Here is a 12,282-nt window from a genome sequence, read left to right as displayed (position 1 = left end):
TCCACAACAGCTCTCCAGAACTTATCTGTGGTCGAATCCTTGGTCAGCTGTTGTGGAAGCAGCCCGTCAGTGTACAACCACTTTTTACGGAGGCGAGTCTTGTGTCAAGTGAAGGGTCTCTACATGTGGTTCTTCATCCTTTTGGTTAACATTTAACATAATGTACCTACCTCTGGCACCTCAATTCTGGGCGCAAACTGTAAACTACATAAAAAAAAAAGAGACTGAGCAGCTGAGAGTGTCTATAGTGGCCACAAGGTATATTACCTTTATTTCACCATAAATTTTAGGAAGATTTTTGATAACTATTGGAGGCCTAAAAATGGTTCAAATGGCTCTGAGCACTATGGGACTTAACATCTGCCGGCCGGAGTGGCCGTGCGGTTCTAGGCGCTACAGTCTGGATGCGAGCGACCGCTACGGTCGCAGGTTCGAATCCTGCCTCGGGCATGGATGTGTGTGATGTCCTTAGGTTAGTTAGGCTTAATTAGTTCTAAGTTCTAGGCGACTGATGACCTCAGAAGTTAAGTCGCATAGTGCTCAGAGCCATTTGAACCATTTTGAACTTAACATCTGAGGTCATCAGTCCCCTAGAACTACTTAAACCTAACTAGCCTAAAGACATCACACACATCCATGCCCAAGGCAGGATTCGAACCTGCGACCATAGCAGGCGCGCGGCTCCAGACTGACGCGCCTAGAACTGCTCTGTCACACCGGCCGGCTATCGGAGCCCGACACGCACACTCAATACATCTATGTGCAGTATGTCACCTGATGAATGAAAAGCATGAACGAGAGTGTACAAGGTAAATTTCAGTATCATTTCTTAGAGTGAAAGTAGTCTGCTACTGTGGCAGAATAACCAACCCTATAAAGCTCGTACCAGGTAGCAAAGAAGTTTCTGTTCGCTCTTGTACAGGTTGGCACCACACAATAGGGATTTCTGGGCACTCCCAGAGGAACGGAACGCGTGGGTTTCAAAAACCGATACTATTATGACGAACAGCAAACATCCCCAATTATTAGTAGTTTAGCTTATTATTCGATAGTGTTCCGGAAGACGCGAGACGGGCAACACCGACCAAGTGTGAGTGTGCCTATTCATAGTGAATTCATTATCTTATTTTTGTAGATTTCAGCTCCAGTCAAAATTAACGTCTTGCTCTCATCGCTCACGGCTCGTTGAGCGGTATACTGAATTTTTCTGGTTAATTTCGGATCATTGTAACCAGTTGCACTTGGACACGCATTCAAGCCATTGTTTTGCTCTGCCTCTGTTCAAACATGTGGACTCGTCATGTATCTTCTGAGTTCATTCCGATTTAGTTCACTGGTGATCTCACGAGTACAGTGTAACTGAATACATTTCTGAAACGTCGCTAATTTCGATTTCAGTTCGGAATCTGGTTTCCACATGTGTTTGCTGTCTCAGCACGTGTTAAGTGTGAATCTGAGAGCCTTAAGTTCGCAGATCGTGACTCACATTAATGTATCCTGTCCAATTTGGTCAGCTATTCTGAACATTACCACTCTATTCAGGCAGAATTTTTGTTTGTGACGACCATGTTTTCGCGGACTGTGAGAAATATTACATCACACTTGCTGATTCTCGGGGTAAAACTTACAAACTTGTTTTAGTACTTCTTCCATGGTGCAACTATTAAGAGTTTATTCTTATCGATGAATTCTTGTTCACTTGCTTCGTGCACTCAAGCCGATGGAATGGCCGTTTCTCAACCGCGTGCATACTGGTGAAGTTTCTCTTTATTCTTATATTTGTCCTGAATCTCTATTATCCGTGTATACGTGCGTGGATGTCGCCACTGAAAGATCCCTCTGATCCCGATTGTGCTGGGGTCTCCAGGATGCAGTAGTAAATCTAGTAAATCAGCCGATACTGTTATGAAGAACAGGGAGCATCACCCAATTATTAGTTGTTTAGCTTATTAGTTTGTTAAGCTGTCCTTGAATAAACGTGATATTTTTAACAGTGCACATGCTTACGTATTCTCTCACAAAAAAATGGTTCAAATGGCTCTGAGCACTATGGGACTCAACTGCTGAGGTCATTAGTCCCCTAGAACTTAGAACTAGTTAAACCTAACTAACCTAAGGACATCACAAACATCCGTGCCCGAGGCAGGATTCGAACCTGTGACCGTAGCGGTCCTGCGGTTCCAGACTGCAGCGCCTTTAACCGCACGGCCACTTCGGCCGGCATTCTCTCACAAACGTCAATTTTACGTTATGCTGCTATCCTTGTGCAACAGATAAATATGGCCAAGTTATTTATTTAGTTATCATACACGTGCAGATCTGGCAACCAGTTCATCTCAATATCAAAAGTTTTTCTTTCATGTGCATCCAGATACTGTCTTCCCACCTTCCATATTAATAGATACCTCATTTTTACGGACACCTTCATCACGAGCACCGATCCCGAACCAGAACGTCCACCGACAGATGCCCTTCACAAGTCTTTCGAGGTGGCATGCTTCAATAAAATCTTCTTGGTTTACAAACCGCGTCATTTCGAATAAATTCTTCGTGGCTTGTGACTCTGTTGAATGTTTACTGATCAATATAGGAGAAATACACCCATTTCTTCCCTTCTTAGACACGATTATGCGCTAGTGAGTGATTAAGTAAGTCGCAAACTCGAAGAGCTGTGTGTATCAGCCTAAAATTTTATTTTCCTTCTTAACACACTCCCCTTGTACCTTAAATACTTATGCCATCTTTTGACAACGCGCTAAAAGCCTGCAACCTAGAATTCAGGCGGCAGCATTGGCATCTATGGAGTAACCTCTAGGAATATAACAAATTTATTTGGTTCCTTAAATTGCTCCAACCCACAAGATTGATATATCAGGAAAAATGTGCCCTCACTGAATAACCAGGGTGGACGTGACGCTCCTTGTTTACGACTTTTTCTTGTCCTTTGCTGAATTCCTACAGCCGTTTGAACGTAAATTTCCATGAAATACAGTTGTAACCATATACAGGACGAGTTTTGCTATGAACATGCTGTGTGGAGAGTACCTCGGCTCACAAAAAATCATGTTGTTCTACATACTCACAGCACACCTGCCATCTTTGTCTGATTACAGGTCATTAACCATAGGCCGCAGAATACTGTGTATCTACTGCCTTTCACGTGACATGTGTTGGTACTTTTTAAAATGGTTCAAATGGCTCTGAGCACTATGGGACTTAACATCTGGGGTCATCACTCCCCTCGAACTTAGAACTACTTAAACCTATCTGATCTAAGGGCATCACACACATCCATGCTCGAGGCAGGATTCGAACCTGCGACCGTAGCAGTCACGCGGTTCCAGACTGAAGCGCCTAGAACCGCTCGGCCACAGCGGCCGGTGGCACTTTTCAGATACGTACTGACGCGATATTTAAAACGGTATGTGGTAGTCTGTCGTTTGCGACTTATTTATTGTCTCAGTCTCGTAGGACACAGGATGTCCATAATCAAAGTACAAGTTTCAGAACCCCGTAAAAAGAAAGCCGCTCATCAGAATAATGTCACGTTTGAACAGAATATTATTGAGGAAGGGGCCAAACTCGTAGTACAAGAGAAATTAACTAAAACCTTGCCAACAGCTGGCGTCAGTGGTATAGGCTATAAATGAAAGATGAATTGCAATGCGACGGCTATGGATGGGATTACGTTGACACACATCTGTACTGCTCAATGCGCATGGCTGCTCAAGATCGGGAGTCAAGAGTCCCTTAGGCAAGTCGGTCCACTACAGCAACGTCATGCCATTTCCGACGGGAAAAAATCGCTTTTTAATTATCCTGGGGCCAAAAACTGCATAAAAAGCGAAATGAAATCGGTTTTTAAATGTCCTGGGCAAAAAACAGCATAGAAATTAAAATGACTTCGATATTTGTCCCAAGGCCAAAAACCGCACAAAGAGAAAAATGAGATCGGCTTTTAATTGTCCTGAGGCCAAAAACCACATAAAGGGCAGAATCACATCGTTTTATAACTGCCGTAAGACGGGCGCTAGACGTATACCACATGCTGTCGACCGTTTCCTGCCACAAGATGAAATCGAGAAACAGCGTGTTCCACAAAAGATTGGATTGTTTCGGGGATCACTTTCAGAACGTGTTGCGCAATGTGTCGCTTCACTTCAGCTACCTACGAAATTGAAGCACTGAACAGAACATGTTTCATATAATCCCACAGTCAGAGGCTGTAGGGAGATAGCAGCAGATAATTCTAGCATTTCCGAAATACCTCTGCAGCAGCCGCTTCGCTTGCTGTGCAATGTGCAGAGTAGCGCCATCTCGCATAGAGATGATCCTCCCCAAACATCCACCGTGTTGAGAAGTTGGAAGGCCGTTGGTGTATAAAAGACTGTCGATGTGTTTACCAGTGATGGAACAGATAACAGAACCCGCAGCTCTGATCTTATATATAAAAAAAAGACGATGCCGTCGACCCGCTCCACACAGTCACCTACTTAATGGACACACTGCAACATTCTCTGTCACCTTGCGCGACTGGTCTGTCACTAGCACAAGGCGGACTAGAGCATTACAGTCCCATGCATAGGCTGCGTCAATGTAACAACGGAAAATGTTGTGTATAGAGGGGTGCCGTGACGAGGCGATATGGATTGCTGATGAATGGCGTCGCATTGTGTTCACCGATGAATTGCAGTTTTTCACTACCTCAGATGACTATCATATGGCGGATACATCAGGAGAAGTCCCATCCCTCCATTGTATTGGAGAGACACAGCACTGTTAATCCCAGCTTCATGGTGCGTGAGCCACTGGGTATGACTTCAGGTTACAGCTATTACTAATAGAGAGAACTCAGAAGAGTTGAGCTACTCTCGTGGTCGGCAAAATCCCCAGATCTCCTCCAATAGAACATGCGAGCGACTAACTCGGATGTCAACTCTCTTTCAATGACAGCATCCAGGATATCAACGACCAGATACTATTCGGGCACTATTCAGCACCGTGGCTGATGGGAAAGACAGTAAATGGGAGATTACGGTCGGCCCCACCAGCCACCGCATCTAGTGTCAACTTGGATTGCGCGAGTACATGTACGACATTAGTGGGTCAGTGGGTCTGAGGAGAGGATACAACGTCTTTATGACGCCATTCCTAGCCGAGTTACGGCGTGTAACCTTGGTCATATGGCCACGTTCTGTGCAAATTTTACTCGCACTAGTAAGCACCGAAATAACATTACACACCATCTCAATGCCTCCTCCTCCTCTTCTGGCTGTTTGAATTTTTGTCAAGCAGTGGACTTAAATTATTGGTTTCTATTCTGACACTGTCTCACTTATTGTTAAGTTTCAATATGACTTTCTTCCGTATCACTACTTAGTTCACAGACTCTCTCCACAACTAAATGATGAATATTTACCGGTTTATCGACCCTTATATTCATGAAATAAATAACCGATCGGATGTCGTATTACATCGACTCTTTTTATAATACCAGGCTTCTTGATGTCTTATAACTGGGGCACTTTATTGTTATCTTGGTAAAGCAGCTGTTAAGGACCAATAGAAATTCATCTATAAACAGATCATGTTTGCACTTGAAATCTCGAACATCATACACATACACATACACACACAAACACACACACACACACACACACACACACACACACACACACACAGAGAGAGAGAGAGAGAGAGAGAGAGAGAGAGAGAGAGAGAGAGGGAGGGAGAGAGAGACAGAGAGAGAGACAGACAGACAGAGTGAGAGAGGGAGGGAGGGAGAGAGGGAGAGACACGTTCCAGGACAGATGGTGGTATAGCCATCTGGTGTGCGTGATAGGAATTTAAAAATAATGGCATGAGTAACGTTTATGAGAGTGTGACATAAATGTTGAAATGAGTCAGAGACTTTTAAAATGTGAAGTAGCATTTTGTGAATATAAAATATACATTTCGTGAAACCTGGCATAGTCAGGGAGGACTGACGGCGTTATTAACTAGATGTATTAAATAATATTAATGTAGAAACGTTTTTATACCCAGACTGCTATTTTCAGTATGCAATTCAAGCACGATGTCCAGGTTTGATTGCTTTTCACAACCGTCTTCCAATCATTCAGATACGAAAAACATCGTCATTAGATGTAGTCATGCAGTGAAATGTATTCGTATTATGGACTAACAAGACTATGACAGTATTTAGTTACAAACTTCATCACGAGCCAGCGAGATTGTAAATTACAATCGCACAAGATGTCAGTAATAAAGAAGTTTTGACATTAACAAGTTCTTTATTTAATAAAAAATATATTTATTTTTTACTTTTTAATACGTAATTTGCTATTGTCGTTTGGAGAAGAAATTTTTTTGTCTTTTTCTGGAATAATAATGGAACAAAGTCAGTGAACTTACGGACATGGAAAGGGGTTTATTTCTGAGATTTGGAGAAGGAGCAGCTTTGAGAATTAATGAAAAAAATTGTGATTATTGTAAGTAATAGGTGTATGGTAATTCTGAATACACTATAAATTATTTGAAATACTTCTATTCTTTCCAGTTATCCAGATTACAACCTGTTACTTTTTTAAATAATTTAATTACAGCTTTAAGTGAAGGAGAAGATTTACATGAGTTTGCTGTTGGTGTAAGTAATTTCAAATTGGGCCACGTGAGAGTCGATTACGGCCTTGCCAAGAGAGCGGTATAGCTCGACGTCTTGTTCTTAAAGAGATTTGACAGCAAGTATGGTTTATACTATGGTAGTTGTTATTTTGATCCCTCAGTCTGTAAAGCGTCAGAGGCAATAACGTTATTCAAAGATTTGGGTAGGACTACATACTTTGTCTGCAACCTGCGGGCTGCAGGTAGCAACACTATAAAGCCGCAATTGCAATTTTTAAAAACAAAATAATCTCTCTTCCGAAATCTTGATTGTAATTACACCGAACATTGGGATACTAACAGAAAACCTGCCTTATTTTTTTCTGTCCGATACATATTGCAGGCCCGGTATCCTGCCGACTGCTCTTTTAAATATTTAGTAAATACTTCGTGCGGCTCAAGAATGGATTTCGATTAACACACGGTTTTTGTGTAATCGCATTACGAATCGAAAAGTGTCGGGTTAGATCACTGGGACGTCCTAGGATGTTTATCTGTCACGTATTGCTTCTTTCACCTCTGGCTCAGTTTGTTTGTTAATGAGAAAAATGCCGAGCTCCATCGTTGTTCAGAGTTCACGTTTAACTTAAATGCGTCTATAATGTCTGGATAGTCAGTTCATAGGACGGAGGAAGGCAATGGCACATATTTCCTAGCATATCACTGTAGTGTTCACACCACCCTTCAGATCGACGACCTCTTTACATTGTGAACGGCACTTCACGTTCACTTTGATGCTTACACCTGTAGGCAGCAGCCACTGTGGTTCTTTTGTTAGGGACGTTCGGTGGGGAAGGGAGAGGCTGAAACGAAGGAAAACATTGAGTTATTAGGCCTTGAAAGAACAGCATAGGTGGAGGAAGCAATGCACAGTTTTATTGCCAGACCTACACAAATATACATGTGTGGTGAGTAAGCGTACGTGAAGAAAGGGCGCCCACGCTGTGTCGACAACAGCTATGCTAATCGCACAGAGGCGCTGCATCACACGGCCCAGTAGCCGTAAGAGCAAGCCAATCTGAACCCTGTTAGCCTTTTGCAAGTGTGCACCCACGTGTCATTCTCTTCTCAGAGATTACACACTCTTGCACTCCGCCTGGTTTGCGAATGCATTTTCTGGGTCATTTTCTTTTACAGCAGCGAAGAACAGCATGAAGATCTGCGACTTTCAGTAGAATGCCGAACGGAAAATTCATTTTCGCACTTCGACTCGCCAAAAACAGCATAGGAAGATGGTGTGAGTTCCCAGAATGAGATTTTCACTCTGCAGCGGAGTGTGCGCTGATATGAAACTTCCTGGCAGATTAAAACTGTATGCCCGACCGAGACTCGAACTCGGGACCTAGCACTTGCCCGCGAAAGGCAAAGGTCCCGAGTTCGAGTCTCGGTCGGGCACACAGTTTTGATCTGCCAGGAAGTTTCATGGTGTGAGTTGATCAGCTCTGACAGATGAGTGCACATCGGCCATTGAAATACAGACCAGCTGCACTGCACAGAGAGCGAGTCACATGGTTGTCACCAAATCTTGTACTGACAGTTGGCACAGGATGGAAGAAGACTCATGATACGAGATTGCCGGCCGGAGTGGCCGTGCTGTTCTGGGGGCTACAGTCTGGAGCCGAGCGACCACTACGGTCGCAGGTTCGAATCCTGCCTCGGGCATGGATGTGTGTGATGTCCTTACGTTAGTTAGGTTTAATTAGTTCTAAGTTCTAGGCGACTGATGACCTCAGAAATTAAGTTGCATAGTGCTCAGAGCCTTTTGATACGAGATTGCAATTGATCATGGCCAGATTCTGGGTGCCTCGCCTCCATAGCAGTGGTCACTAACACAAGACGCGAAAGCCACCGGTTAGAACCCTGATGAAGTGTTCCTACCGTCATTCCCTTTTTCAGGAAGGTTCATCGGCTATATTCACATAGTTACAGGCCCGTATCACTGACGTCAGCCTGTTGCAAATATGAAGCGTCGCTAGAGCAGTTCAGCACAGCCCTGAGATGCTACTGGGCTATGCCTGGTGACCTGCAGCGATAGATAACTGCCCATAAGGTCATGCGAATTTGAAGAAAACGAGGCCGTGCGCTGAATAACGGTTTATCTAATTAACTTACCAGGGATGAACCTATTAAGCATGAAAATGCAGGTACTGCAATTCAAGTGGATATATTGATAATAGCATCCATCGAACTACGAAAAGAAACTAAGGGCCATAAGAAAATCTGGTATATTACTAAAAGACATCAAAAACATTTTAACCGGTGTGTCAAGAATACAATCAGTTTTCAAGTGTACAAAGGACTGAAAATGTGGATTATGGCCTTGGCGCAGGTGGGTGGATACATCATAGAAACGATAAAAACTAGCCTCGCAGCTATCTCCAACGATTGTGGAATAAGTTAATGAGTTAAAGACATCTTTCCCTGCAGCTCTACGATTTTCAAAGGAAAAGTGTTATATCTGATATTCCCACAACAAGAGCTTTCTTACTCTCCCCTACAAAACTTAGCTAGTCGTGGCAGCAAAGGAATCTTACTGGCGAATTGCAACAGACCTTGCAAATTCCAGCCAACAATAATTTAAAAACATCCTAACGAATTCCCCACTCTAATGTATTTTGTTGGGGTTAACCAGTGAATTGTATTCCTCTCCTGAAGCGGGGTAGAGGGCAGAAAATTTCCACGTCCATGTAACAGATTTTCTGTTTACAGTCAGTCAGAAGGCGTCCATCTACATGCGCACTTGTGGGAATTCTCTCCCAGTGCCAAAATAATTACTAGGAACCAATCGGACTTCACCTAAATTTTGAACAATTGTCAGCCTTCTTTGGGCCTAACGGATGGTGCAATGGTAGTAGTGTCGTGTTTCCTTCTGTCCTCCAGATCTTTATCTTTGCGAAATCGGCTTCTTTCCGCTTCGTTCACAATGACGGTTTACGGTGGGCTGGCTGCCTCCATAGTCGCTTCAGCTACATTCGGTTGGTAGACCTCTCCTCCAAATGTTTATTTGCACGAGAGGTTTGTTTGCAGCAGAATCATCCTCACGACGCGTCTAGTCCCTTCTAGTGACTCACGGCTTCCGCCCGACAGTTAAAAGCCCCATGCTGCAGTAAATCTTCAGGCACCTCCATTGCACGAAAAGGAAAAGAGATGAAGTTATTCAGATTGCAGTTACTGGCATTTGCTACTGTTGCATGCAGTTTTCATGCAGCGTTAGTCATTTGATTTGATTTACTAGTCGGATACACGCCCGGGTTCCCGGGTTCGATTCCCGGCGGGGTCAGGGATTTTCTCTGCCTCGTGATGGCTGGGTGTTGTGTGCTGTCCTTAGGTTAGTTAGGTTTAAGTAGTTCTAAGTTCTAGGGGACTTATGACCACAGCAGTTGAGTCCCATAGTGCTCAGAGCCATTTTTGAACTAGTCGGATATGCACATAGAATTTTTAAACAGCTTTTGGAAAAAACTGCCACACAACATAAAGTTGTGGAACATCTTTAGAGCTCACACATTATTAGGTTTTTAGAGATCTAAAATTTATAAACACCATCATGGACACCATCAGTTGTCTCTGCTAGCGCATGATATCCAGAGTGGCGTGTCTCGAACCACGTATGACACACAATTTATGTACGGTTTAATGGTAAAGAAAGACGATGTCAATACCAAAAAATATTGTAGTCGTTCCAGTTGACCCGCAGCTCCTCCTGCATTTCACGTCGGGCCTGTGACGTTGAAACCTTCTGTCGACAACAGCATCCCCAGGAAAGTCACGGAGAGCCTGGGTAAAGTTTCACCCTTTGTTAGTACCTGTAAGATATACTCTTGTGAAGTCAGATTCTGGGAGGAAGTAAATATTGCAGAATTCGAATCAAGAATAGCTGCCAACATGAGTAACTTCGAAGAAGATATTCTCAGAGTAGTGAAGCAACTTGATCATTTAATAAAAGCAATTCTTCCGGTCCAGATTGTATACCAGTTAGGTTCCTTTAAGAGTATGCAGATTTAATAGCTCCATTCTTAACGATCAGATACAAGAACTCGCTCGACGAAAGACCCGCACCCAAAGAATGGAAAGTTGCACAAGTCACACCAATATTCAAGAAAGGTAAAAGGAGAAATCAGCTCAAGTACAGGCCCTTATTATTAACGTTAATGTGCAGCAGCATTCTGGAATATACAGGGTGGTCCATGGATCGTGACCGGGCCAACTATCTCACGAAATAAGCGTCAAACGAAAAAACTACAGAGAACGAAACTTGTCTAGCTTGAAGGGGGAAACCAAATGGCGCTATGGTATGCCCGCTAGATGGCGCTGCCATAGGTCAAACGGATATCAACTGCGTTATTTTAAATAGGAACCCCCATTTTATTACATATTCGTGTAGTAAGTAAAGAAATATGAATGTTTTAGTCGGACCACTTTTTTGGCTTTGTGATAGAGGGCGCTGTAATAGTCACAAACATATGGCTCAAACTTTTAGACGAACAGTTGGGAACAGGTAGGTTTTTTTAAATTAAAATACAGAACGTAGGTACGTTTGAACATTTTATTTCGGTTGTTCCAATGTGATACATGTACCTTTGTGACCTTATCTTTTCTGAGAACGCATGCTGTTACAGCGTGTTTGCCTGTAAATACCACATTAATGCAATAAATGTTCAAAATGATGTCCGTCAACCTCAATGCATTTGGCAATACGTGTAACGACATTCATCTCAAAACCGAGTAGTTCGCCTTCCGTAATGTTTGCACATGCATTGAAAATGCGTTGACGCATGTTGTCAGGCGCTGTCGGTGGATCACGATAGCAAATATCCTTCAACTTTCCCCACAGAAAGACAGAAAGAAATCCGGGGACGTCAGATCCGGTGAACGTGCGGGCCATGGTATGGTGCTTCGACGACCAATCCTCCTGTCATGAAATATGCAATTCCTGGTCCATAGAAATATGGTACGGGTGCAATCGATGTTGATGTAGCATTCTCAACACTGAGGTTTTTGAGATTCCCGATTCTCGCGCAATTTGTCAGCTACTGATCTGCAGATTAGCCGCGACAGCAGCTAAAACACCTACTTGGGCATCATCATTTGTAGCAGGTCGTGGTTGACTTTTCACATGTGGCTGAACACTTCCTGTTTCCTTAAATAACGTAACTATCCGGCCAACAGTCCGGACACGTGGATGTTGTCGTCCAGGATACCGAGCAGCATACACAGCACACGCCCGTTTGGGATTTTGACCACAATAGCCATACATCAACACGATATCGACCTTTACCGCAATTGGTAAACGGTCCATTTTAGCACGGGTAATGTATCACGAAGCAAATACCGTCCGCACTGGCGGAATGTTACGTGATACCATGTACTTATACGTTTGTGACTATTACAGCGCCATCTGTCACAAAGCGAAACAAGTGGTCCAACTAAAACATTCATTTTTCTTTACGTACTACACGAACATATTTCCTTACATACTACAGAAATATGTAATAAAAATTGGGTGTTCCTCTTTAAAAACACGCAGTTGATATCCGTTTGACCTATGGCAGCGCCATCTAGCGGGTCAACCATAGCGCCGTCTGGTTTCCCCGTTCAAGCTATACGAGGGGGTTCCTCTTT

The sequence above is a fragment of the Schistocerca nitens genome, chromosome 6 (assembly GCF_023898315.1).
Source record: "Schistocerca nitens isolate TAMUIC-IGC-003100 chromosome 6, iqSchNite1.1, whole genome shotgun sequence".
In the NCBI taxonomy this organism is placed as follows: Eukaryota; Metazoa; Arthropoda; class Insecta; order Orthoptera; family Acrididae; genus Schistocerca; species Schistocerca nitens.
Note: the sequence above shows the minus strand (reverse complement) of the source record.